At 44.7% G+C, this 26514-nt stretch overlaps 1 long non-coding RNA gene across 1 annotated transcript; it reads left to right on the top strand.

Annotated features, from left to right (window-relative positions):
* Window positions 1–5459: 5459 nt before the first annotated feature.
* On the top strand, window positions 5460–25819 carry LOC126929332 (uncharacterized). The gene is made up of 4 exons (XR_007717145.1): window positions 5460–5533; window positions 12117–12221; window positions 12536–12649; window positions 25341–25819. It is a non-coding gene; the product is annotated as an uncharacterized LOC126929332 (long non-coding RNA).
* The last annotated feature ends 695 nt before the right edge of the window (window positions 25820–26514 follow it).

The raw sequence follows: 26514 nt of genomic DNA, 5'->3' as shown, positions 1-26514 counted from the left end.
GACACACTGAAGACCATCCAATATGTGATCTTGCAATTCTTTCTTCCCAAATAAAATGCTAAATTTAGAGATTCATCTCTACGTTTTAATTCTTTGGCACAACCGAATAGGACAAAGCCATGCATTTAACTTGTTCAACTGTTGATGAGATCATTGCTGCCTTTGCCCCCCTTATTCTTGAAAGCTCTAATTTTTTTCAGACCCCAGTCTTCTGATAGCATGAACAGACAGGGAGAGTCTTGAGTGATTATAAGAATATAATCCCGTTGAACAATCAACCTGTTTTACAGACGATTGCCCTGCAGCTTGTGTGGAATGCAGTTGTCTTATTGCATGGAACCAGCTCTTGGTAGATCTCAGCAGCTTATAGAGAAACCCGAGTGAACTTTCCTCATGACCATGCTAGTGTCTCCATCCTGGGATGAGCCACAGCTTCATCACCATAACATGCAACCTATGTGCTGGTGTGATGACTCGCTGTGTCTGTACCACTGGGGCCCCTGCTCCACATACCATGATGCATCCTTTCTTCTCTCCATCTCCCCATGAAGCCCTCCTGTCACTTTCCCTCGGAGAGATATTGCTTTGGAGAATACTCCCAACAGGATCCTTACTTGTGCCAAGTAATAAAACTTGATCAAACCTACGCTCTCAAGGAGATTCATTTCTTACTTGCCAAGCAAACGAACCTGGGTTTTTTTTGGGGGTAACAATAGTGTCTAATCCACATGTACAATTAGCATGTTCCAGTAGAGTTACACCATCAAAAAGATAGTCTTTCTTCTGTCCCATAGAGTGCTTTCTCCTCTGTCCTGCCATGGGTGAGGCTGTCTGGACTTAAGGGAGGCACTAAATTCCCATTGCTTTGCTTTGCCTGCCTCACTGAGCAACTCTGAGGTATTACGGAGATGCCTATCTTTCCTGGTAATGTTAACATTGTTACAATGTGCAGATCTGGACAATACTTTGGAGAGGCCAAATACACAAGATAATGGCTGTTATTTTAAAGCTCTTCCTCCTCTGCAAATACCAGTTACTAAGATAATGCAGAGGGCCTCACTGTAATGGGCATGGCTTTGGATGTATAAACAGTGCAATATACCAGAGTCTCTTGATTAGCTTGAAGTTCTGTGGGCTGAAATCAGGACCTTAGATCTCTGCCAGGGGTGGTAAATGTGCTCACTTTTCCTTCCAAACAATGGGTGATGAACCTGAAGGAAATGCCTCCAGAAAAGCTTACACCCTGTCCATGTCTTAAAGGGCCACAGTGGAGGCCCTCCCAGTCCACATTTGACTTCTCCCATGTATACTTTTTTTTGAAATACGTTTATGACTTTTTTGCCAGTTGTTAGAAATAACACAACTGTTAGAAATAACATAATTTCTTAAAAAATATCTGTTTGTGTTAAATTTCCAGAACTCTGTGACCGTGTGTGACTCTCAGTAACGATAGTTACAAAACACACTCTATTTTCCGAGATCTTTTTGTTATGACAGACTTGGTGTCTAAAACCCTGCTTGGCCCATAGTGTACTGGAAGGGGTTCCTGATCCAGACCGTAAGAGAGGGTTCCTGGATCTCATGCAAGAAAGAATTCAAGGCAAATCAATAGAGTAAAGTAAAAGCAAGTGTATTAGGAGAGTAAAGGAATAAAGAATGCCTACTCCATAAGCAGAACAGCCCTGAGGGCTTCTGGTTGGCTGTTTTTATGGTTATTTCTCAACTATATGCTAAACAAGGGGTGGATTATTCATGAGTTTCCTGGGAAAGGGTTGGGCAATTCCCAGAACTAAGGGTTCCTTCCTTTTTTAGACTGTATGGGGTAACTTTCAGACATTGCCGTGGCATCTGTAAACTGTCATGGCACTGGTGGGAATGTCTTTTAGCATGCGAACGCAGTATAATTAGCATATAATGAGCAGTGAGGACAATCAAAGGTCATTTTCATCACCATCTTGGTTTTGGTGGGATTTGGCTGGCTTCTTTACCGCATGCTGTTTTATCAACGAGGGCTTTGTGACCTGTTTCATGTGTCACCTTCCTGTCTCACCCCATGGCTACAAATGCCTTAACCTCCTGGGAAAACAGCTCAGTAGGCCTCAGTCTTATTTTACCCAGCCCCTATTCAAGATGGAGTTGGTCTGGTTCGAATGCCTCTGACAACAGCCCATCTGTTCAATAAATAACTGTTTAATTAAATAAATCCCTGCATGTGTAACTGACTCCTGTGGGTTGTTTTTAGGCCTCATTCCCTTTCGCAGAACTGGGGTTCTAGGATTCCACGGAGTAGCAGAGACTCTGCAGCCTTCTGGAGAAATGCGCTGTTTCCGCAGGTACTTCCCTCAGCCCCATACGGCATCAGGACATTCTCCAGGTGCTCCTGGGTAGGAGCGTGCCGTGAGGGCTGTGGATTGAGTAGATGTGGGCTGTGGGACTGCAGGAACCTGTCTCTGAGCATCTGATTATGTGACTGCCATGGTGTGGGTGGGAGGGAGAAGCTTTAGAGTAGTGTTTTACTGCAAGTAAAGTCTAGTGTTTTTTACTGCAAGATATAACAATCCTCTTTTAAAAAAAATGTAATTTATTGAAATAAGCCTCCCTCAGAAATCCAACATGAAATGGCAGGTATTTTCTCATCTGTCACAGGCATCTCTTGGCTGCCCATGTTCAGGCCTTGGGCAATGTGTCTTTCTGCATATTTCAATAAAGCTTAATTTTGTGCTTTTTCTCTTGAATCTGACAACCAAGACACTAAGTTTTGCCAAAATAACCTGTGCTTATGAATTGCAGGAGTTTTAAAAAGATACAGGCAATTTGTCAAGAACCCTTGAACAGCATAAAGCTCTTTTACCCGAGTCAGCATTGCCTCAGCCAAATCCCTGCATGGAACGACTGTCTACAGCCAGCCCCTGGCACCGACTGTCGCTGGTGGCACTTAGGCAACAAGGCTCTGCAGCACAGGGCTGTTTCCTCCGTGCAGGCTGCCTCTGTTCACAGGAGAAAGCAGGCTCCAGACTGCAGCTGCTGCATCCTGTCCCAGAAGGTCTTGCTGGGCATTTGCACTGACAGCCACTGAGTGGCACTCATGGCGTGGTGCTTGGCTCCAGAGCTCCCCACGGCTCTGGGGGTGCCTTTGGATGTTACTAGGGTAGATGGGGGAGCCAACTTGCAGATATCATGACCCTTCAGACCAAGGAGAGCCACCTTCCCAGAGAGACTCCCCAGCTCCCTGCAATGACTGACATGAATCCACAGCAGGTCCTTTTCTCTTGTCTCCCAGAGAGACTCACTCTGGAGGTCATTCATGCTGTCGTCATGCGGTGGGGCTCATCCTGGCTCAGCTCTGCTCCCCTTCCCCACCCTCTTCCCTTACTCTCCAATGAACAAGAATGCTGCCCGGGTTCTGATTCCAGAAACCCAACCCAGAACGCTGCCCTTATAAAGATGAGTCCAGAGCGAAGCCTCCTGCCAGCATGAGTGTTTGTGTGTGTGTGTGTGTGTGTATGTGTGTGTGTCGAGAACGCAAGGCCAAAGGTGTTCAAGGAACAAGTCACCACCCACTTCCCAAGAAGGGTTGTCAAACTATAGGATACTTGGTTGAATTTAAATTTCAGATAAACAATAAATCATGTTCTAGGATAAATAAGCCCCAAATATTGTGTGAGTCAATAGTTTGGACCTTACTTATTTTTAGTTTATTGCATAAACTAAAAAAACACTTCTGATATAAAATTCAAATTTCACTGGGCATTCTGTGTTTGTATTTGCTAAATCTGACAACTGTACCACTGTGCTTTTTGAGTCTGTGTCTATTTTGAATTCATGCAGAGCTTAAGAAAGCATTTGCAGCCACTTAGCTTCTCCTCATGAATAATAGTTGTAGTACTGGTAGTAACAGTAATACCAGCAATAGTAATAGTAGTAGTGATAATTATAGCAACAGCAGCAGTAGCAACAGTGATAATTATAATAGAAACAGCAGGAGTAGTAATAGTAGTAGCAATAATAGCAACAGCAGTAGTAGTAATAGCAGTAGCAGGCATATTAATAGCAGCAGTGATAGTATTAAGTACTAATAATAGTAGAAGCTAGTATGTATTTAGTGCATCTTATATTTCAGGCAGTGTTCTGAGAGTGTTACACGTATTAACTGATTTGATCTTCCAACTTCTCCCTTCCCCTGTAAGGTGGGGACCATTATGATCCACATTTTGCGGATGACACAATAGAGGTCCTAAGAGGTGAAGTGATTTTTCCAAGGCCACTCCCTGGCCCGCTCCCTGGCTCTGGGTTTGTGGCAGGTACTACTTGTTTCCCCTCTGGTGCTGGAAGAGGCTCGTTCTGGCCAGGGCAGTGCAGGAGTCTCTAGTACTGATCAGTTAAGGAGGTTTGCATTCTTCTTCCAAGCGCTCTGAAGAATGTTCTCTGTTCCTGCTTTCTGCAAGTCTAGAAAGGTCACAGGTGGCCTGGGCAGCCCTCCCAGTCCTCTCAGCCCCTGTGAAGGGTCTCTGCCTTGCTCTCCAGTTAGAACTAAAAGAGGGGAGCTGCAGCCGTGTTCCCTTCTGAGAGAAGGGTGGAGAGGGGGTTGTGTTCCCTTCAGAGCCTTCTGAGCACCTGCCCCCAACCCATGTCTCAGCACCTCTCTTAACTTTGCAGTCCAGAGCACAGCTTCTGTTGATGACTTATTCAAAACCACTCCTGAACAAAGGCAACTATGATAGCAGCTAAGGATGGTTTCACAGCCGAAAGAATGAGAATGTGGGCAAGTGAGTCCAGCTGACCCAGGTCTGATTCCTGGCTGACATTTGCCAGCTGTTATCTTGATCTTACAGCCATAACTTCTCTTCTCTGAGCTATGTTTCCCCTTCAGTAAAATGGGTATGATCTTTAAGGCATCCCCCTCCTTGCAGGGCAGCAATGAGACTGAAATGAGGGGGACGTTTAAGTGGTCAGCAGGGGCCCGCAGAAAGGTCTCGAAAGGAGCTTTTCGGTACTGGAAGAGAGAACACTTGGAATGGCCTGCTGTGAGCTGCCGAATTTTTTCAGGCTTTCAGCCAAGGGCAGGCCCCGGTCTGTGCCACTCTGGGAAGCTAACACCCTGATCAATAATTTGCCTCTTTACTGACCTGAAGAACCAGAGGTCAAAGTTAAGAGTACCGTAGCTGCTAGGGAGTGAGAATACTGAGAAGAGGAGTCCAGAGAGGGGATGCATAAACTCTGCTTGCTTCCCTGACCGACCCCTGAGCCACGCAGGTGCAAAGCAGGCGCCAGGCACCTAGCTGAGGATCAGGGAGCCGACTGCATTTGCTCTCTTCCCTGAAAAACAGGGTTTCCAGTTTGAGCCCAGCTAAATTATTTTCCAGTTAAAACAAACAAGCAAGCAAATTACCAACCATTAGCATTCTTCTTAGAGGATAATTCACTCCACAGCATTCTGACCAAAATGCCAGAAGACAATACGGAATTACTCAGTACATGAAGCACCAGGAATACAACAACAGAAGAGAGAGGACCCAGACATTGGAATCAGCAGGTGAGGATTTTAAGGTGACTATTGGCTGTATGCTCAATGAATAAAGGAAGACACGCTTATAATAAACAAAAAGATGGGCTGGGTGTGGTGGCTCATGCCTGTAATCCCAGCACTTTGGGAGGCCGAGACGGGTGAATCAAGAGGTCATGAGATCGAGACCATCCTGGCTAACATGGTGAAATCCCGTCCCTACTAAAAATACAAAAATTGGCTGGGCATGGTGGCACGCACTTGTAGTCCCAGCTACTCGGGAGGCTGAGTCAGGAGAATCACTTGAACTCAGGAGGCAGGGGTTGCAGTGAGCCGAGATCATGCCACTGCACTCCAGTCTGGGCAACTGAGTGAGACTCCATCTCAATAGTAATAATAATAATAATAATAATAAACAAAAAGATGGAAATTCTGAGTGGAGAGAGAGAAATGATTAAAAATGAAAATTGGAGAACTTTAAAAATACAATGTCTGGAGTAAAGTTATTAGAATAATGTCAGGCACTCAACAAATAGGTAGATGTCAAAGCAACGTGGAATGGAAGACATACTCAGTTTTATCAGAAAGCAACTACAGCAGAATAGCGTTCTTTTAGCTAAAAATGTTATTCAGACATCATTGATTATGAAGAAGCCTGTCTTTGTGAAACTGAATTCCTCCTGAACTATTTTTGACAGAACTCCCTTTCAGCAATGGGGCCATATTGAGCTGCACTTGAAGCCTGCTGCCTCACTGAATAGTGGGGGCTTGGTGGGGGTAGGTGGAGGGGGGTTGCAATTCATCTAAAAGCTTGTGGGTTTTGTGGCAGCATGGTAGAGAGAAAGAATACAGACTTTGGAAAGAGATGCTCATTCAAATCCCAGGTGTCTTTACCAGCTCTGTGACCCTGGCCCAGACAGGGTGTATATTTGTGCCTATGATTGTATTGTTGCTGTTGTTTGTTTTAGTCTAGAAGGTAGATCTTTTAGAAGCTGTGCTTATACACTTGTTATGAGGATTTAATATGAACATTCATTCTAGTATGAGCCTGGCGTATCATATCACCCCCTCTGTGTCTGTCAAATTTAACACTTTCTGAGATGTCTCAGGTCCCTGGGAATTTTGTAGCGAGCCCCTGGCTGAGCTTTAGCTGAGTCTCCGCAGGAACTTAGAAGCTCCACACACAGATTGATGGGAGGAGGGGCCTTTAGGCCTCCATTTGCAGGAACTGCTTTGCTTGGGCACCAAGATCCGCCCAGGATCGGGCAGGAGCCTGCCATGGGCAACCTCAGCTTGAGGGCCACACACCTGAGGCCTGGGGAAAGGGAGCCCAGGAGCAGGTTCTGAAGAGGCCACTTTTAGAATGGGCCCTGTCAGATAAAGGGGAGGGAACTAGCCACACATCACATCTTTGAGGCCCTGGATAATATAGTGTGCCTCAGTGACGCAGGAGGCGAGACTCGATTCCGGAGATAGGTCTCAGATGCCAGACCACATTGAGTTAAGACAGGGATGGAGCGGAAGCAGCTTTCCCTAAGATACATCTACCAGATGTGCCATGTCAGTTTACCATTGCCATGGCAACATCCAGAGTTTACCGCCCTTTTCCATGGCAGTGACCGGATGATCCAAAACTTACCATCCCTTTACCATCCTTTTTCTGAAATGTCTGCATACTCTGCTCTTTAATTTGCATATAATTAAAAGCGGGTATGAATGTGAGTACAGACCTGCCTCTGAGCTGCTGCTCTGGGCACACTGCCTGAGGGTAGCCCACTCCATGAGGAGCAGAGCCTCTGATGCTGCTGTGCACGTCTGCTTCAAGAGAATCTACTGTTTAACACCACAGGCTGGCCCTTTAATTCATTCCTGCATGAAGCCAAGAGCCTTCTAAGGCTAAGCCCCAATTTGGGGCCTTGCCTGCCTTGTATCACCATGGCAGGCTGTGGACCTTCTCTGTGTTCTGAGAGCAGCCCAGATGGCCTCCCCTGGGTGGCTGTGCCTCCCTGCCACCCCCAGGCTCTGCAGCTTTAGGAGCACCTGCCATGCTCACGGTCTTCCCCGCCCTGAGAGTGAATGCTGCTCCACGTGCCTAGTGGGGCCACAGTGCAGTGAAGTGAACATTCGCTCCCTTTCTATTTCTCCACTGTTTTCCAGGCCCTGGCAAGAGAGCTGGAAACTGGGGTTAGCAATGGATGCAAGGCAAGCATATTTAAAAAATATTTTTGCTATACCTTTAGAAGAATTAGAAATAAAGATTGAAATCAAAATATTCAGGTGGTAACATTTCAGCTTTTAGAAGAGACTAGGGGTCAGGCGCGGTGGCTTAGGCCTGCAATCCCAGCACTTTGGGAGGCTGAGGCGGGTGGATCACCTGAGGTCAGGAGTTTGAAACCAGCTTGGCCAACATGGTGAAACTCTGTCTCTATTAAAAATACAAAAATTAGCTGGGCATGGTGGCAGGTGCCTGTAATCCCAGCTCTTCCGGAGGCTGAGCAGGAGAATCGCTTGAACTTGGGAGGTGGAGGCTGTAAGTGAGCCGAGATCTTGCCATTGCACTCCAGCCTGGACAACAAGAGTGAAATTCTGTCTCAAAAAAAAAAAAAAAAAAAGTAAAAATAAAAGAGAGTAGAGATGCCACTCTGTAGCTCAGAGCTCCAGGGTTCTCCAAGGCTGAGGGAACATCATTTTGACTCTTCACCTTCACCTGTGAGACCTTGCTTAGTTCTTTATCCTTATCTTTTGCCTACTGAACCCTTGTTAGCCCTGTCTCAGGCTCACTGATAAACTGCAGTTTCTGCTAAACAATCCAGCACAATTCCTACTCCAGGACCTTTGCACACACTGTTTCCTATACCTGGTGCTTTCTTTTCTTTTTTTTGAGATGGAGTTTCACTCTGCCGCTCAGGCTGGAGTGCAATAGCTCACTGCAACCTCTGCCTCCTGGGTTCAAGCAATTCTCCTGCCTCAGCCTCCCAAGTTGCTGAGATTACAGATGCCTGCCACCACGCCTGGATAAGTTTTGTATTTCTAGTAGAGACAGGGTTTCACCATGTTGGTCAAGCTGGTTTCGAACTCCTGACCTCAGATGATAGACCCACCTCGGGCTCCCAAAGTGCTGGAATTACAGGTGTGAGCCACCACACCCGGCCCCTAGTCTCTTCTAAAAGCTGAAATGTTACCACCTGAATATTTTTTAGTAGAGATGGGGTTTCGTCATGTTGGCCAGGCTGGTCTCAAATTCCTGATCTCAGGTGATATGCCTGCCTTGGCCTCTTAAAGTGCTAGGATTACAGATGTGAGCCACTGCGGCTGGCTTGTGCTTTCTTTAACTCACATCTGGTTGTTACTCCCAATTCTTAATTTTTACCTGCCAATTTCTACTGATTTGACAAGCCATCAGTCCTTTTCTTTGTCTGACCATGTTTCCTACCTTTCAGACTAGGCTGGAGCCAACATTTGATCATTTTATTAGGATGACTCAGCACTATATTATTAGCTGTGCAATTATGTATCTATTGACCTTTTTTTGTCTCTTTCTCTGGAACAGCAGAAACTTCCTGTACTTGTGCACTGCTGTATCCCCAGGGATGAACATAAACTGGATTGTCAAATATGTGTTCAACGAGGGAGCAGCTACTTGCTTTCAAAGTTCTAGTTATTTTCTTAATTCCTCCCTCCTTCTCTAAAATCATTCCTAGGAAGAAGCTAATGATCCTAGATATGTAAAATTAGGGCCAAATGAATCCTGTTTTACTAACTCGTTTTGGAATTTTAAACAAAACGATACATTTGTGAAATTCAGATTTTGTTTATATACAGTTTGTATACACGTTTATATAGGGCACATTTATACCCCGCAGTCTGGAATTTTCTATTAATTATACGTTATACCACTTCAAGAGCAGCACTGTTAAGTCCAAATGGGAGTGGTCTAGGCATCAGCTATAGCGTACCTTCTTATCAGCAACGAAAGCCATGCCACTAACTAGTGGGACCTAGTAGCTTCACTGACAGTGTCAGCCCAGCTGCCATAATCAGCTGTCATTTCACTCTCAGCTTCTGCTGACTTTTGGCCTGGACCTGGAAGGGAGTTGGAGAGGGCTTGAGGGGAGGGCTGTTGTACATTTATTTTGTAAGGCAGTGATTCGCGATGACGAAATGGAGGGTTAGACAGAGCTTGGTGTAGCTAATGTGAGTGTGAGAGGCAGTTAGCTGCCTCCAGTGGAGATGTTCGCCAGCCTCAGTTACTCTCAGAACATCGTTGCCCTGTCTTTGGAAATCTAGATCCTTTCAAAGTAAGTTTCAGAATTGTCCTTTGAGAAAAAAATAATTGGAAAGCTTTCTCAGAATCCAGGTGTCTGCTGGTCTTCAGAGTTTCACATAAAAGGGTCATAGTTTGTGAACTCAAATAGCAAAGGAAGTTATCCATTTCATACTCAACAGACTTCAAATGAGCACCTTGAATTCTCTGAGCAGAGACCATTGGCATAAAGGCCTGTGACGGAGGTGACTGACCGGGGTGTGTCCCAGGCCACCCTGTGTGTAGACCTGGAGGAATAGGACAGCATTTTCATCAGAAGAAAGTGCCCTAAGGCCACATCCACAGGGACACTTAATCGAAGGTGGCAAAAGGTGCTTGCTCCCCTACTTCAAGAATAAACTTGTTTGTAATCTTCAAAAATCATTTCAAGCCCATCCTAGTTAGTGTCACTACTGCCTTGCGAGGTATCAGCAGGAGATATCATGGCTGTTGTTAGAGCTGGGAAGCCTACAGTTGATGGTTAAATGCTTGCTGGAGAGTCATCCTGCCACACCACGACAGAGCTGGGTCTTGAAAGGTTTTCTGCTTCCAGGACCCCAGAGGTCACAGTCCCAAATGCCTATAGGGGTCAGGGAATAATATAAGTTAACAAAGTGGACCAAGGTACTGGGGCAATAGGGAGTGTGGGGACCATGGCCAGGTGGGGTGCTATTCCCCGTCTAAAAGCAGAGCTTCACTTCAGCCCTTTCTGATCGTGGGCATGTAGTATTATGGGGCCTATTCTGCTACATCTAGTAATTTTACCAAAATTGACATTTGATGAGAAATTACATGCAATTACTCTTTTTAAAAAGGTTGCAGGCTAAAGAAACAAATTTTTAGTTGGTATTTAGCCCACAGGTGGTGGTGTGTTTTTCCATCAGGAGCCTCTGTAGAAGAGGGTTGGATGGGGCAGAGTGGTGCCCAGGGAGGGGCATTGGCAGTGGTGTGTGCCCTGTATTCTTAGTAGCCAGCCTGTCCCATTTGTTTTGCAGAGGCTGGGTTACAGAGCTGGGGAACGGTTTTCCAGTCAAATTTCCCTTGAAGGGAAAGTTAAAAATGATGACAGTTAATCCCATTAACCGGGCAGATAGATGCATGAAGTTCCAACCTCCCTCCCACAACCCAGCTCCCACCAGAATCCCGCCTACAGCATCCACTTCTGCAAAGTTGTTTGTGGGTTTCATGGCAAAATTTCTGTATTTTTTAGTGGGAAATGCAGTTAGTGTCTAATCTCGTCTTTTCTCAGCCAGCCTGCTTTTTGTCACGTCATTTCTGTAGACAGAAGGGCAGTGAGGAGCCTCAGTCGTATCTCCAGCTGTCATCTTTGAGCAGTTTATCCCATGTAATGGCAGGCTTCTTGAGAACGAACAGTCCAGGGCTGTGAGTGGGACCTTTCCAGTCCCAGCAAGTCATTCTCTGGGACCTCACCCACCCCTATGATGAGCCCCAGGGGGCGGGGGTGCAGACGGTGTCTGTTACCTACAGCTGTTTCTCACCAGGAACTCTGGGGTTCCCCTTCATAAAGGGCACTGCACAGGCCCCCAGTGTGTCCTCCGCTCTCTAGGACAGTTGGATTTGTCTGGAAGACTTGCTGTTTCTTCCAGGAGGGTCGATGTAGTCTCACAGATAAAACACATAGGCAGGAAGCCAAAAAGCACAACCTCCTCTGTCCTCCAAATCCACCATACTGGAGCCCGCTCTCCTCTGAGCCTGGGTCAAACTTGGGGACCCAGAGGGTGAGGCTGGGACCCTGCCCTTTGGGTGCTCACAAGCTCTCATTTGACCTTTCTGGGCTCTGCCTGAAGTGTCTCCTATTTATTTATTTTGTTTTATGTTATTTTTTGAGACAGGGTCTGACTCTATTGGCCAGGCTGGAGTGCAATGGCGTGATCTCAGTTCACAACAACCTCTGCCTCGCGGGTTCAAGGGATTCTCCTGCCTCAGCCTCCTGAGTATCTGGGATTACAGGCATGTGTCACTATGCCCGATTAATTTTTGTATTTTTTATACAGTTGGGGTTTCACCATGTTGACCAGGCTGGTCTTGAACTCCTGGCCTCAAGCGATTCACTGGCCTTAGCCTCCCAAAATACTGGGATTACACCTGGCCAAGCCTCTTCTATTTAAAAATAGAAATAAAAAAACAGATCAAAACAGAAAGTTATAGTGGGAGTGGACAAGCCCTGGAAAACAGCAGGCGTGAGGGCTTAGAAAAGAGTATGCCTCTGCCTCATTTACCTCTTCCCACTGGGAAACATGCGGAGAGGCTAAAGAGGACCCACTTCCAAAATCTCTCTTTTTTCTCTAGTTCTACTTCGTGAGAATAAGTATACAAGAGGATGTCAGATTTGTTCTGAAACAGTTGTTGAGAAGTTTTGAGTGGCTGGCCAGGACTTACAGCCCACATACTCAGGTATGCAAGAAACAAATTTATCTGTGCATCCTTAAATCAACGTCATTCTGACCCACAACCCCCTCCCCGCAACTAAATTCCTGCGAACTGCCATCTTTGACATTAGGAGAGGTGCCTCCCTTTAGGGTCTCATGGAGAAGGGCGTGTGATCTCTGTTAGCCTTGAGCTCCCTGGGCAAACCACAGGCCTTGCCACCCCTCTGGATGCCGCACAGCTGAGCGTGTAGCCGGGCTTCTACCCCAGGACTCACACTGCCCATCACTTTCCCAACCACCCAGGGCACTGTCCTGACAGCTCCTCCCATCCTCTTCCAGCCACCAGATGCAATCTCCAATATGAGCGGGCTTTGGGAAAACACAATCGGAATCGGGCAAGTGAAGTTTGTTGCAGACAAGTTCTTCTTTCCCTCTGCCACAACCTCCTCCAAGGTAAGGAAGCGTGCAGCTTGTCTATCTGCTTAAACAGGGAGAGTAAAGGGAGAAAGTCCAGGGGAAAATATAGAAATCAGTGTTCCCAGAGTGATCATGACAGAGGACCAGCAGAACAGACTCGAGGGGGAGATGTGGGAATTTGTTTAGATGGCATGATTCAAGGGTTCCTGCTGGAAGAGTCTATAGTTTAGAATCATTCAGAGTGCCATTCTGCCTAACAAGTATGTTCAGCGTTAGAACATACTTTGTCTCCAGGAAATAGCTCTTACATCAAGGTACTGTTTGTCGTCACCACCATGTAGGCCCGTGACCAAGGAGGAAGGAGTCTATTATGGCAGACACTGGAGGAGGTGGAAATCCCGGCCAGGCTGTGTGGGTGTGGACTTTGCTCTAAGACAGTGTGCCCACTGGAACTGGGCAGTGCCCAGAGACGGCACCTTGAAGACCCACATTCCTGGTGTGAAGGAGAAAGCGTTCCAGTGTCTGGGGGTACAGAGAAGAATGCTGCCACTCACAAATTGTGCAGTTTCTGAATGGCCCAGACACAGGGCTGGGAACGTTATCCCCGAGTGTTCATTTCAGGTGGCTTTTCCTGAGTTCAGCTATTCCTTTCCCATCCTTTTCTTCATAGGCCGGGAAGGAAATTTTTAAATGATTTATTCATGGCCTTAAGGTCTCTAGGTTACTTGAGTTTTTTCTCTTTTTAGTCTTGAATTTCTACTTCTCTAAAAATTATATAGACCTCTTTTAAACGATAGTCCTAGTGTTATTTTTATTCAAGAAATTGGAGATTATATATATGTACACATATACATACATATGTGTATATGTGTACATATATGCCTATGTATATACACACACATCTGTGTATATACACATGTACGTATACATATATGTGTGTATATATACACACACGCACACATACACAAGGGATATATCACGAATGTCAGCTCGTTCCCATCTCTGCCCAGCCTGGCTCCCTCCCTGGAGGCGTCCGCTTCTGCTGGGGGTCTCTTCTCCCAAGGGTGGCAGCAGGGTGCAGGCTATGGCCTGAACGTGCATTGTCTTCATTTGCCTTGGAGATGATTTTATGTCATTACATAAGCCACCTCATTTTTCATGACTGCATAATATAGACATCTCATAATATATTTAATCGAATCCCCTTTAATACATATTTAGGTATTATTTTCTTTAGTTCTAAGCATCTACAAGTAACACTTCATGATTCAGTATCTCTGTCTATATATTTTTTCTTTTTATCCTTAAAAACATTTTCTCTGTTTCTGATTCCTCATTTTTATTTTATTATATTGTCTTTCCTAAAATTACTGTGTGTAACTCACATCTCTGTGTGTGTCTTAGTTGTAGGCCAACTCAATTTTTGGTTGACTGGGGAGAAGTAAAAAAAAAAAAAACGTTATTTTCTGTCCCGGTGCCATCCTTGTGGTGTGGGATAGAATTGAATTCCTTTTATATGACGCTTACTGTTCCTGTGACTTTGTTGCCAAAAACTTTATATCTGGTATAAATTTACCCTGGAAATGTATGGGCCTTTCTAGGCAACTGGTAGTTCAGCCATTCTCCTAAGAAGATGCAGATGAACGTTCCTGGCCTTCTTTCTGACTCACCTGTGACAGAGCTATGGCATGCTGTGCAGGAGTGAAAACACGGATCCGAATAAGTCAAAGCAAGTTCCATCCTAAATGACTGCGGGCCACAGGCTCACCCTTTGTTGGGATGTCTGGGCCTTCCTAGCTTCACCTTTAATTAGGGAAGCTCAGCACAGCTCAGCGTTCTCACCCTGTGTTGGCATCAGAATCACCTGGAGAATTTATAAACAGCATGGTGCCTGGTCGCAGGCGTGGTCCTTGGGTATATATCCCAGGCTGACAAGCCCTGGGACTGCATGACTATTGAACCCATGCGATGGAATGACAATTGCGAGGTTGCCAGTTGAACGAGAGGGCTTGTGAAACTTGACCTCCTCAAATGTGGTTTACTGCAGCATTTTTAGGCTCACAGTTTTTGAGTGTTGTAAAATATTTTCTCTCTCAAGTTTCATCTCTAAGTTTTCTATTTCTTGGAGTAGAAAAGACAAAATATGAATTTAAATTTATGCTTGGGGAAATAGTAAGCTGGAAGCCACCTTTCCCAGTGTTCAAGGTCGGGGAGGAAGACAGCTGAGGAACTGGAAGTGCATAACCCTCCTGTGATGCAGGAGAGGAGGAGAGGAGGGGCGGTGGCTGGGGCACCAACCCGAGACTGGAGTCAGGTTCCTCGCCCCACCACGGAAATCTTCCTGCCCATGGACTCGGCTGGGCCAGGAGGGATTCTAGGTGCCAAAGCTCTGAGGGTGTCTCAGGTTCAGAGCCGCCCTTTCTTGGGGCTTCTAATGGGGACCTGTTCTGTGGCTGGTGGGGAGTCACTCCGTGTGTGTTAGCCCCCTGCACAGTCCTTCCCATAGGAGAAGGACATTCATCATTTTTATGAGCATCTTCTTCTTATTGGTGGAAATCCAGCTGACTTTTATCTGTCTTTTTAACAATTTTTTGAGATAGGGTCTGGCTCTGTCATCCAGGCTGGAGCGAATGGCGTGGTCACGCGTCACTGCAACCTTGACTTTCCAAGCTCAAGAAATCCTCCCACCTGAGCCTCCTGAGTAGCTGGGACCACAAGTGTGTCAGCATGTCTGGTTAATTTATTTTTATATTATGTAGAGACCAGGTTTTCCTCTGTTGCCCAGGCGGGTCTCACATCCCTGGGCTCAAGATGATTCTCCTTCCTCGGACTCCCAAAATGCTGGGATTACTGGTGTGAGCCACCACGCCTGCCCAGCTCACCTTTCTTAAGCCTTCCCTGCTGCCTTGCCAGAATGTTGCGTACCTTCCCTGCCGTCCTGTCATCTTGGCATTGTTGAGCATGTCAGAGACCTTAAATCTGCATGTGTAAAGGTGATATTTTCATGGTACATTTAAACAAAACATCAGTTTAAAAGTGTAAGTAAAACTGTAGGCATTATCACACTGTGCAAGGCCACACAGGGGGTTGCACTTGGGAACAAAATGATTAATCAGAGGCTGTGGGAGGTAGACTTTGTAGTGTCAAGAGGGTAGAATGACCGGACACAGTGGCTCACACCTGTAATTCCAGCACATTGGGAGGCTGAGGAGGGCAGATCACTTGAACCCAGGAGTTAGAGACCAGCCCAGTCTGGGCAACATGGCAAAACCCTATCTCTACAAAATACCAAAAAAAAAAAAAAAAAAAAAAAAAAAAAAAAAGCTGGGTGTGGTCGTGTACACCTATAGTCTCAGCTACTCAGGAAGCTGAGATGGGAGGATTGCTTTAGCCTAGAGAGGTCAGCCTGGGCAACAGAGTGAGACTCTGTATCAAAAAAAAAAAAAAAAAAAAAAAAAAAAAAAAAGAAAAAAGAGAGATAGAGTAGAGTATCCTCTGGTTCCTGCAGGAGGATGTGATTGGCTTATTTAAATATTTCTGTGGGCTGGCAGAGAACTGAAACCTGTTACTCAGGGATAAGCAGGAACTGCCCCTGGACCCCTTGAGCAGTAGCGTTATTTGGTTAGGGGGCCTTATTATGGCAACAGAGTAGGGAGGGAAACTTGGAATTAGGCCATGTGAGGTCCTCCCAGTTCCACCAGGTGTCAAGGCAGTATATAATAGTGGATGTAAATTTAAGTCCTTGCATCACAATGGATGAATGAAAGGAAAAAAGGAAGAAAGGAATAATGAATAGATGGATAGAAGGATGAATGGCAGGAAAGATACACAGATGGAAAGATGAAAGAAAAGATTGTTGGCTGGATGCACTGGTTAAGAGCTCAGTCTCTGAAATTATACAGGAGCTGTGGGATATAGTTTAACTCCTGGCTGCCATTTGTTATCTTTGTGGGCTTGGGTAAGTTACTTAACCTGTCTAAGCACAACTCCCTGCACCATCACCACTGACTCCTCATCTTGTGAAATATGGATTTAGCAACAACTGCCATTGAGGATTTTCATGAGGATTAAATTAGATAACGGTGGATGAAGCACTTTGCACACTGCTGAATACACAGTAAGTGCCCAATTAATGCCAGTTATTCTTTGTTTTACTCCCTTTTATTCCAAAGAAGTTTTGAGCTAGCTTTGAAATCATGCATGATATATGTATTGCAAATTTCTTATCTAAGTCTACGTATTGTGTTTTCACTATCTTAATGATATATTTTAAAAAGGCATTCTAAGTTTTCAGATAATGTGTTTTCTCAATACTAATTGGGTATACCTAATTATAAAAACCACAAATCAGAAATGCTACAAAATCTGCAACTTTTTGAGCATTTACATGATGCTCAAAGGAAATGCTCATTGGAGCATTTCGGATTTTAAAATTTTGGGTTAGGGATGCTCAACCATAAGTACAGTATATAATGCAAATATTCTAATATCCCACCCACACTCCCCAAATTCGAAGTCTGAGATACTTCTGGCCCCAAGCATTTTGGATAGGGATATTCCATCTGGTTTTGTTTTGCTGTTGTTGTTGTTGTTGCTGTTTTGAGGTTGCTGCCTTTTGAATACTGTCATAACAATATTCTGTTTTCTTCTAAAAAGTTTACTATTTTACTTTTCACATTTTCACTCACTATTTATCTGCTAATAATTTTTGCATAAGGAGTAGGGTCCAAGTTCATTTTATCCCACATGGAGGCCCAGTGGACATAGCACTTTATTGAAAAGACCACAATTTCCCCACTGCCTTTCAGTGGTTTCTGTGCCTTAAATCAGGTGGGCTGCTTCTAGACCTCCTAATCTTTCTCATTGTTCTTCCCTATCTTTGCACCACTACCACATTATTTTAAGAACACATATCCAGAATACCTAAAAAAAAACTCTTACAGAAGACGAGACAGCTAGCAAATATGGGATAATAAATTTTACAGACACTCAAGTTCATACGAATTTTTGACTTTTAATCACAGATTTAACCTGCCTTTATCGAGTGCCTAAAATGCACCATGCTGAGTGAGCAAAACTTATTGCATTAATTTACTTATTACCCTTTACCTAGGTGTTTTTCACTTTCCTTGATAATATTATGTGAGTGACCAGTCAGAGAGGCAGATGCCCAAGGACTTTGGAAGTTCAGGGTGGAATAATGGCAGAGATGCCAACAGAAACCATGGTGAAGGCAATGGGCTGAGTGTGGACAGGAAAGGTTGGGGCATGTGGAGAAAACGAAGATGGTGCTACCCCAGGTGACGTGGCTTACTCCTGTTACAAATTTGAAAACTGGAATGCCCGTTAATTCTTATGTTCAGGAACAAAATGTTCAAGGCATTTAAAAAATTTGGAGCTCTCCTGGGAAGAATAGGAGATGTCAAGCCACGGCAAACTGGGAAAACAGATGAAAATTAAAGGGGCAAATGACTAACAGTTGACTCTCCATTGCAATGAAAGATTTAGGAATGATAACTCATACAACACTCATTCCACAGTAAACACCCCAGGTGTGCAAGAAAAGTGATGTACTTCATGTCAGTATTTTCATGGTAACCATTTACTAAAGACATCTGTAATCCTTTGTCATAAATCTTAATATCAGGGAAATCATGCAATTATGTCTAAGTTTAGGATTGCATGTGGAGCATTCAATAGCCAGAAAATAAAAGTCGTAAACACAGAGTGGGTGGAAAGGAAATAACAGAGGGTTTGGGGTTTATTGGCCTATTGGGGAAATAAAAGCATTCAAAAGAGCCATTGAAATAATTTCTCAAAGCGTCTCAGTTTGGAGCTAAACAGTGCCTGTTATTATTGTGATGTGACATTTAGTAAGTTTAACAGGAAAACTTGACTTTGATCACAAGACTCATGTTTATATAAACCAAGTTTCTGGCAAGATCTTCAAATAGAATCTAATGACCTTGAGGAATGGGTTCTCTCTCCCTCTACATGGAGATAGGCATCCCTCTTCCTTTTCATATTGAATATGAATCCCCAAGGACCTGGGCAACACAGAATTTTCTGAAGGGTGGCAATTTGAGCCGCCACCACTTAAGCATCTCTTGAGTCAAAATGGAGGTGGCAGGTGTGGCTGCTGTGGACGTTGCGTATGCCAAATAATCAATGAGTCTAGATATTTGCAAGAAGCTTGTTAATGGAACTAGTTCCTCAGTGAATGAAATTGGCATGTATCCTAAAACAATAATTTGCCTGCATGAAACAGAAACAACTTGAGTTGAAACAGCATCTCCCCACACATAGAAAGGAACTTACCCCACAGTTTCTGGGGTGGCTCAGGGCAGTGAATCTCTGTGATGGGAACGTTATTAAATCTCGGAAAAGGACAGAAACTAGCAGATGAAAAGTTGTGGGAGCCCAAGCAACAATATCTCCATCTCTTGGGCCTCCCTCTCTGTTTCTGTTTCCTTTTTTATGCGTCACAGACTCACTTCTCTGTTTATTACATGGAGGGAGGATGACAGCACTCCCACTGGCAACCAAATCTGCATGTGACATCCTGCTGCACAAAATCACCTAGTTCCAGAGTTCCAGGGGATGACCTGCTGGGGTCAGTTGTCCTCCTCGAGGTGGAGCTAACTGCTATCAGATTTTACTCTTATATAGACAGACTAAGCAACATCTCACAACACTTTTAGTGGTTTCTGTGTTGATTGATTGATTGATTGATTGATTGATTGGGCTTGAAGGACTATCAGGCCAAATGTATCATTCTCTGTCAAGAGGATGGTCCTTTCCAATGTGAGTGGGCACCATCCAATCTGTTGAGAGTCTGAATAGAACAAAAAGGTGAAGGAAGTTTGCTTTAGCTCTGCCTGACTGCTTGAACCGGAACATCAGCCCTCTCCTGTCCTCAGAGTTCCTGGTTTTCAGGCTTTCAGGCCTGGACCAGATTCTGCACCATCGTTTTTCCAGCTCTTATGTCTTTAAGACACACCATCAGCTTTCCTACCAGCTTCTCCAGGTCTCCAGCTTGCAGAGGGAGATCATGGCACTTCTCAGCCTCCGTGATTACAGTAGACATTTATTCTTATAGTGAATCTTATTATATAATTTTTTATAATAAATCTCTTTGTTGGTTCTGTTTTTCTGAAGAACCCTAGATAATACAGACACAATGCACTCCAAAGTTTAATATAACAGTTGGCATAAGTAGGTGCTCAAATATGACAGTGGAGAAGAATGACATTTGGAATGCTCTGATTTCTGCTCATAATTTATTTACTAATTCGCTAAACTGTAAGACAATAACTCTACTGTGGCATCCTGGTGACCTCGTATGTATCTACATAGACCACACAGGCAAAGACATTAACCAGACTGACTCGGAGTCTTGGCAGAACGCTTTGTGATCTACCAGAACACCAAGGTTTTGGAAGTCCTTTGAGGACCTCGAATATGTCTTGCCTTATCCCCCTGAGAGGCTGTCAAGAGATGGTTTCTCATCACCTCCTGAGTTCTGATGTGATTTGAGGCTTCCTGTCTCACTCACTCCAGGTGCAGATTCTTCTGCTCAGCTCAGCATGGGATTGGCCCGGCAATGCCTATAGCAGTCATTGACCCCTTTTGTTTTGAGGTTGTCCTGTTTGGTGTGTGGGATGAAGACCTGGGTTCTGGTACCTTTGGCTGTTTACTCCTTCTTTCTGCATGTAAATTAACAAAACTGAATCTGAAAATGGTTCGTTTTATCTTGAGCAGCCAAATCAGTCCTGCTGCAGCTGTGGCCTTGCTTTCTCCGCAGTGCTTAACACAGACTGCTTTGAGCATCTTCTCTGTGTAGCACTGGGAACCCCGTGATGAGCAAGGTGGCCTTGGTCCCTGGTCCTGGGCCCAGATCTCTTTGTGCCAGTGATGATGACAGCCTTATTAGAGGTGGCACAGGATGACACACCTCTGACGAGCAAAGCAACTCCATTGGCCCTTCTCATTCTCTCAATTTGCCCTTAAACTCCCCCTTAGTACAGAGACTGCAGTGCGAGCCATCATGCTTTCATTCCGCCCTCCATGTGCCCAGAGGCCATGCTCTGGGATTAACAGTGAGCCTCAATGAACCTTCTGAGTCAGTTTTCAGATGGAGCTAAGAGTGGTCACCACAAGAGGATTCTTATGGAGGCTTCTGGGTCCAGGTCACCAATGGTGATTTAAGGGGCAGAAGGCCCCTAAAACAAGATAACTTTGTATCACTAATTGTAGGAGAGAAAACAGCTTCAGAAGTTACTTCTTATCCCCAAAACTTTGTTTCTGTCTTGTTAAGAGAACTTTAGAAGCCGTCTTGAAACAAGGATTTGAAGGAAGTGCTTTTTCCAAAGGCGGGCCCAGGATGCATCATCAGGGAAGTGGGGAAGTGAGACACGGAAGGGGTCAAGCCAATACGGGGTGCAGGTGAGCAGGCTCCACTGCAGGTGCCTGGGATGCTGGGGAGCAGGTTTCCGCTGCAGGCGACTGGGGCTGAATCCCATGGGAGGGCTCTAGGAAACAGTATGCAACATGCTGCAGGGTTAGCTGTGCCTGCTCCTGGACTGAGGAGGCCGGCGTGACTACTCACCACTAAGTCCTGTCTGTCATTGTCCACGGGCAGTTCCTGGGAGTGTTGGCTCCCTGGCATTTCTAGCCTTTCTCCATGGGCAGGGAGGCAGCTCTTTTGGGGAGGTGCATGTCCTCGATTATGGGGACTAGAATGGTGAGGGCCTTGGGGATGTGGGCAGGGAACCAACCCCATCAGCTCCCACCTTCTGCCTCCTACAAGTGTTTGCCTGTTGTGGAGCCAGCCTAAAGCAAACCTGATCAATGCAATCAGCTGGGGAAGCTAAATGCCCGAATGCCAGGACATGGTGCTGACCAGAGCGGATGCTGGCTTTAGACACCCTGCGTGGGTTCTCAGAAGTAGAACTTGTCAAGAGCCACTCTAAGGACACCTCTCACTTCAGAGAATGTCCAGTTTCCTATCAATGGTTTATTGAAAAAATGTGTGGGGAGAAAACATTTGAGGGCAGCATAGAGACTTGGAACCTATCAAAGAGACACAGTCTCCATTTCACAGTATCTTTATGGGGTGCCTGACTGGTGTCTTCAGAGTGTTTGTAAATCTGCCTTTGACTTTGATGTATTACTAGGCAGCACTTAAGATAAAATTGCTTGGGTCTGGTCTGTGGATGGAAAAGAGGAGAGGCTGGCCTGGCTGGTCCCATCTTAAGTAGTGCTTTTACATGCCTTGTTGGAACAATTTGTGGTCATCTTGGATCTGAGGCAAAGGAAAGGAAATGTTAAATACTCACAATGTCCTGCACAGCTTTGTGGACAGTTCTGGAACTCAGCTTGCCTTTGTGGAAAAGACCAGCGATTCCTTCCATGAGCATGCCTTTGACGGTTTGCTGAGATCTTCAAGGACCATTTGCATTTGATTCTCACAATAGGCAAAGGGTGTTCTATGAGCTAAATGTTTGCATCCCCCAGAACTGATATGTTGAAGCACTGGCCCTCAAGGTGATAGTATTAGGAGGCGGGGCCCTTGGGAGATGAGGTCTCGAGGGTGGAGTGTTCATGAAGGGGATTTGTAACCTTCTCACAGAAACCATGAAAGCTGTTTTCCCTTTCTGCCATGTGAGGGGACAGGGAGAGGACCCTGTCAGTGAAGAAGCAGGTTCTCATCTGATACCAAATCTGCTGGCACCTTGATCTTGGACGTCCCAGCATCCAGGACTGTGAGCAACACATTTCTGTTGTTTACAAGCTGCTCAGAAGGTGGTAAATTGTGATAGCAGGCCAAATGGACTGTGACAGGGTGTAAGTTGTTTTATCTCCATTTTACAGAAGAGGTAAACAGGCTCGGGATGGGGACAGGCCAAAACTGCCTCATGAATATTAGCAACCAGATACTGCCTGGCAGACAGTCCACACCAAGTAAATGTCTGAGTGGCTGTTGAGCTGAATCATTGTTTAGCTTTTGTCTTTCCACCACAGGAAGATCATGGATTGGCATTAGCAGGAAAACTTGCCAGGCAGCAGGAGGTTCCATTTGAAAACTCACCAGATGCCCTTGAGGCCTTTTTCCTTGTTATTGAGGACACTTAAGAAACACTTCTGGTGACAATTAGTCAGGCAAAAATAGATCCAGTTGTTCTGAAGATCAAGCTTAACATCTGTGCCATGCTTTAAAATGTCTTTCCAGGCACTCTCTCCTGCCCATAGATCTTGCTTGGGAAAGGAATGGGGCAAGTGGAAATGGCCATTTCTTAGATGAACACATCAGTGGCTGCTCCAGTCTGAGGTCTATACAGACCTAAGCTTTGAATCCAGTCACGTAAATCTAAGTCTCTTTAGGTGTTTAACACTTTTGCCTACATCTCTGTCTGTCCTGGGCCAGCCAGGCAGTCCCTTTGCCTTTGTGGAGTTAAGGGGCTGGGGCGTCACTTCACCTGTCTTGTGTCTGCACTCACACTTGCTCTCTCTCCTGCTCAGTCTCTCTTGACTATTGGGGTTCATTGACCTCAACATGATGCATGCCACTTAGTTCACATCTCTTTCAGCAGGTGTGTGTTCAGAGCTTGATGGATTACCACCAGGCTGGGCCAACAGGGTCGTTTTCAACTCAGCTAGCCCTAAAGGGCCAAAAAATTGTTGCAGTCCTCCCAGAGGCAACTCTGACCTGGTACGGTTCAGGGACAAGGCCACTCACCCACACTTGGGCAATTGCTCTTCTCGTGACCAGCCTCTTTCTCTGGGAATCACTCCATGGAGCCACCGTCTCTCCTAAGCTACAATGTTCTACAATGGTGCAAGAGGGGGAAAAAATAACAACAACATTTTGGGTATCAGCTGCTTTGAGAAGGCATGATTTATAATGATTTATTATAAAATGACAGTGTTTTAATGCTCTTTTTATTGGTTTTCTAACAGTCGTGGAAACTCCCTCAGGAGGATATAGTTAGAGTCTGGGGGAAACTTCCACACATATAGTGCTTAATCTACCTTCTCACTGGCTCCACATCTGTAGATTTCATAGGGGGTCTTCCTATGGTTTCTTGGGAATGGGCTGAAGGTCATCTTCTGTACTTAATATTTGATAATTTAAAGAACCGTAACGTTTAATTGTGTTTCAAGGTATCAAGATATCAAGATCCGAGAATAACCAAATCAAAATGGCCCCATGAAAACATTGCATGCGCTTCTCAGTCCCGTCTCTGAGTAGTCAGAGCCTCTGTCCACTTGCCCTGGATCGCAGGGCAACTCTGTAGCCAGACAGAACTTGTTCACACTCAGCTGCTCTTTAGAAGAACACCCCAAAGGCATTCAGAAAAAAACAGAAACTTTGAGGAGTTTTGCGTAATATCACATTGCCCCTCACATCTGAGCTCCACACACTTTCTAGAAGGTTTCAGGCCTATGCTTATGAGTTTTTTTTTTTTAATTTTCCTATAGTCAATGGAATTTTATGGAGGAAAACTATTAGAGGATTTAATTTAAAACTATTATTTTTGCATAAACCCACATCAGCTTATAAAGGTGGAGAGACACCCCTTGAATTCTTGAGCATAGAAAGCCAGTAGGTCCCATGACTCTCTGGAGGGGTGCTGGTTTACAGGGATTACCTATGTTATAAAAAGCAAATGACCTTCTTCTGTATCTCCTCCCATACTCGAATCCATTCTTTATATCCCAGGAAACTTCTCACTGCAGAATGAGCATGAGATCAGACCCTCCTGGTCTCGGGGAAACTCTTTTTTTCAGTTCAGTGATCTTAGGGAGGACCACTCTGCTATAGTGAGTGCACCATTCGGCTGGCCCCCACACCACATGTATCCACCCCTTGAGTCAAAGATTGTTTATAATTGTAAAGGTCCTGATATCTTGCATGATGCATCTCATAGAACAGGCACACGCTTGTTATTGGTTAAATGAACAAAACTCTATTATCCTAAATCATAGTGCACATTGCTGAAAACTTCCAGGCAGAGGCCATTCAGTCCATTCAGTGCTGGCTTGGGACTGAGCTTCAGTCCAGGGAGCTTCTGCAGTGACTTATTCATGAGTAGCAGAACGTGTACCCCTCCTGGGTCCAGGCTTCTAGTACTGCCATCACGCTGCAAGGCCGGGAATCTGCAGTGCTAGGTTATAAACACTGAGGATATTGTTGGTTATAGCAGGGGGGAATTCACAATTTTCCCTGCAAACCTTAAACCCCCACCCTTCTTTCTGTCTCTCTCTCTCTCTCTCTCTCACACACACACACACACACACACACCCCATCAATATAGACCCGTTTTTCACAATTATCAAATTTTAGCTCTTTGAGGGGAGAAATAATAAAAAAAAAATCGAAACCATTGGTTCTCAAATTTGAGAAGGCATCAGGATCCCCTTGAAGACTCCTTAGCAGATAGATGGGTGGGCCAGGCCCAGATGGCTCTTGGGCAGCCCCAGGACTTTCATTTCTAGTGTGTTCCCAGGTGATGCTGACACGGTTGTCCTGGGCACCACAGCAGAGGCCCACTGGAGTCAACCCACACAGCAGCATGAGGCTGCAAAACCTCAGCATCCCTTCCCACTGCACCAAAGGACTTGTTAGAGAAAGGCCAGCTCCTTAGAGTTTCTCAGATAGGAACAATTTGAATATCACCCATGGGTTACAGATGAGAATTCACATAAAATTGTTGTTTTTCCACAGGCATAGCAGCAAATCAGCCTTTCAGAATATTGCAGGATCAGCAGCAGAAGTCCCTTTGCCAAAGAAATGGACAAAAAAAAAGAAGGAAAGATGGAATGAGGGGAGCAACAACGGAGAACGGTGGAAGTGTTCTTCAGGTCTAAGTTTGGGTTCTAGAAACATCTGGCCAAATAACGTCTTTCATAACTAAAATGGAATATAAAGAAGCCATTTGACCTGCCTCAGTTGTCATGGTCATCATGACAAGCCACAGCAGTACAAATCAGCTTAACAATTTCAGAAACTGCCAGAAATGCTATTTGGACTAATTTTTATTTGAGAGTTGGCTAAAACTGGTCACATCCCAAAATACCTCAAGATAAACAACGTAACATTATCATATAAACCTATATTCACCAAATTAGGTTAAAATAAGCTCTTTTGTGAAGGTTGAATTTTTTATGAGGATTATTCCCAAAATATGTTTAGACACAAGCAGTTCAACTTTTCTTTTTTCCATATTTGATATCAATCAAACTAAATTTTTACGTGTTTAGAATTGTATTAATTGTATTCTTCAGTTACCTATAAAATTTAATTATCATGTCTTTATGGAAATTTTAATATCAGATATAGATTAAAGAATGGCATATTTAAAATGACGTTTTAATACTTTATAAGAAGCAACAGAAATTTGACTTCCAAAACACCTCTCAGTACTACCATTGGAGTACATCTATATTTTTCTGTCAGAATATGTTCCAAAGCAAACATAAGTAATCCTTATTTTCGTGATACATTGACGCTCAAAAGTTGTGTGTTCAGCATGTCTACAATTAAATTACCACACATTTGAAACAGCAGACTAAAACTGACGTAACATCTGGAAAAAATTGCTCTAATTACTAGGCCCTAAATTCATTTGACCTTGACACTCTCATCTGAATTTAAAAGTGTTTTAAATTCTTAGCCAATCAATTCAAGCCAGAACTGAATTCATGTGTTTTCAGAAAATGTTAAGCTAGAACAACGTAACTAGAATAGATTCCTGGTCAAACTTTGGTTTTGTTCAGGTATCCACTCATTTCCTAGGTGACCCAGAGGCCACAACTCACAACTCCACCTCTTCCTGTGGCTAGTCCAGGCTGTGCCGATCTTGTAGTCTTGAAGTCCTGGCAATGGGCGGGGGTGGGAG

Source organism: Macaca thibetana, chromosome 10, assembly GCF_024542745.1.
Source record: "Macaca thibetana thibetana isolate TM-01 chromosome 10, ASM2454274v1, whole genome shotgun sequence".
NCBI lineage: Eukaryota > Metazoa > Chordata > Mammalia > Primates > Cercopithecidae > Macaca > Macaca thibetana.
Note: the sequence above shows the minus strand (reverse complement) of the source record. Positions and strands in the feature narration are given on the sequence as shown.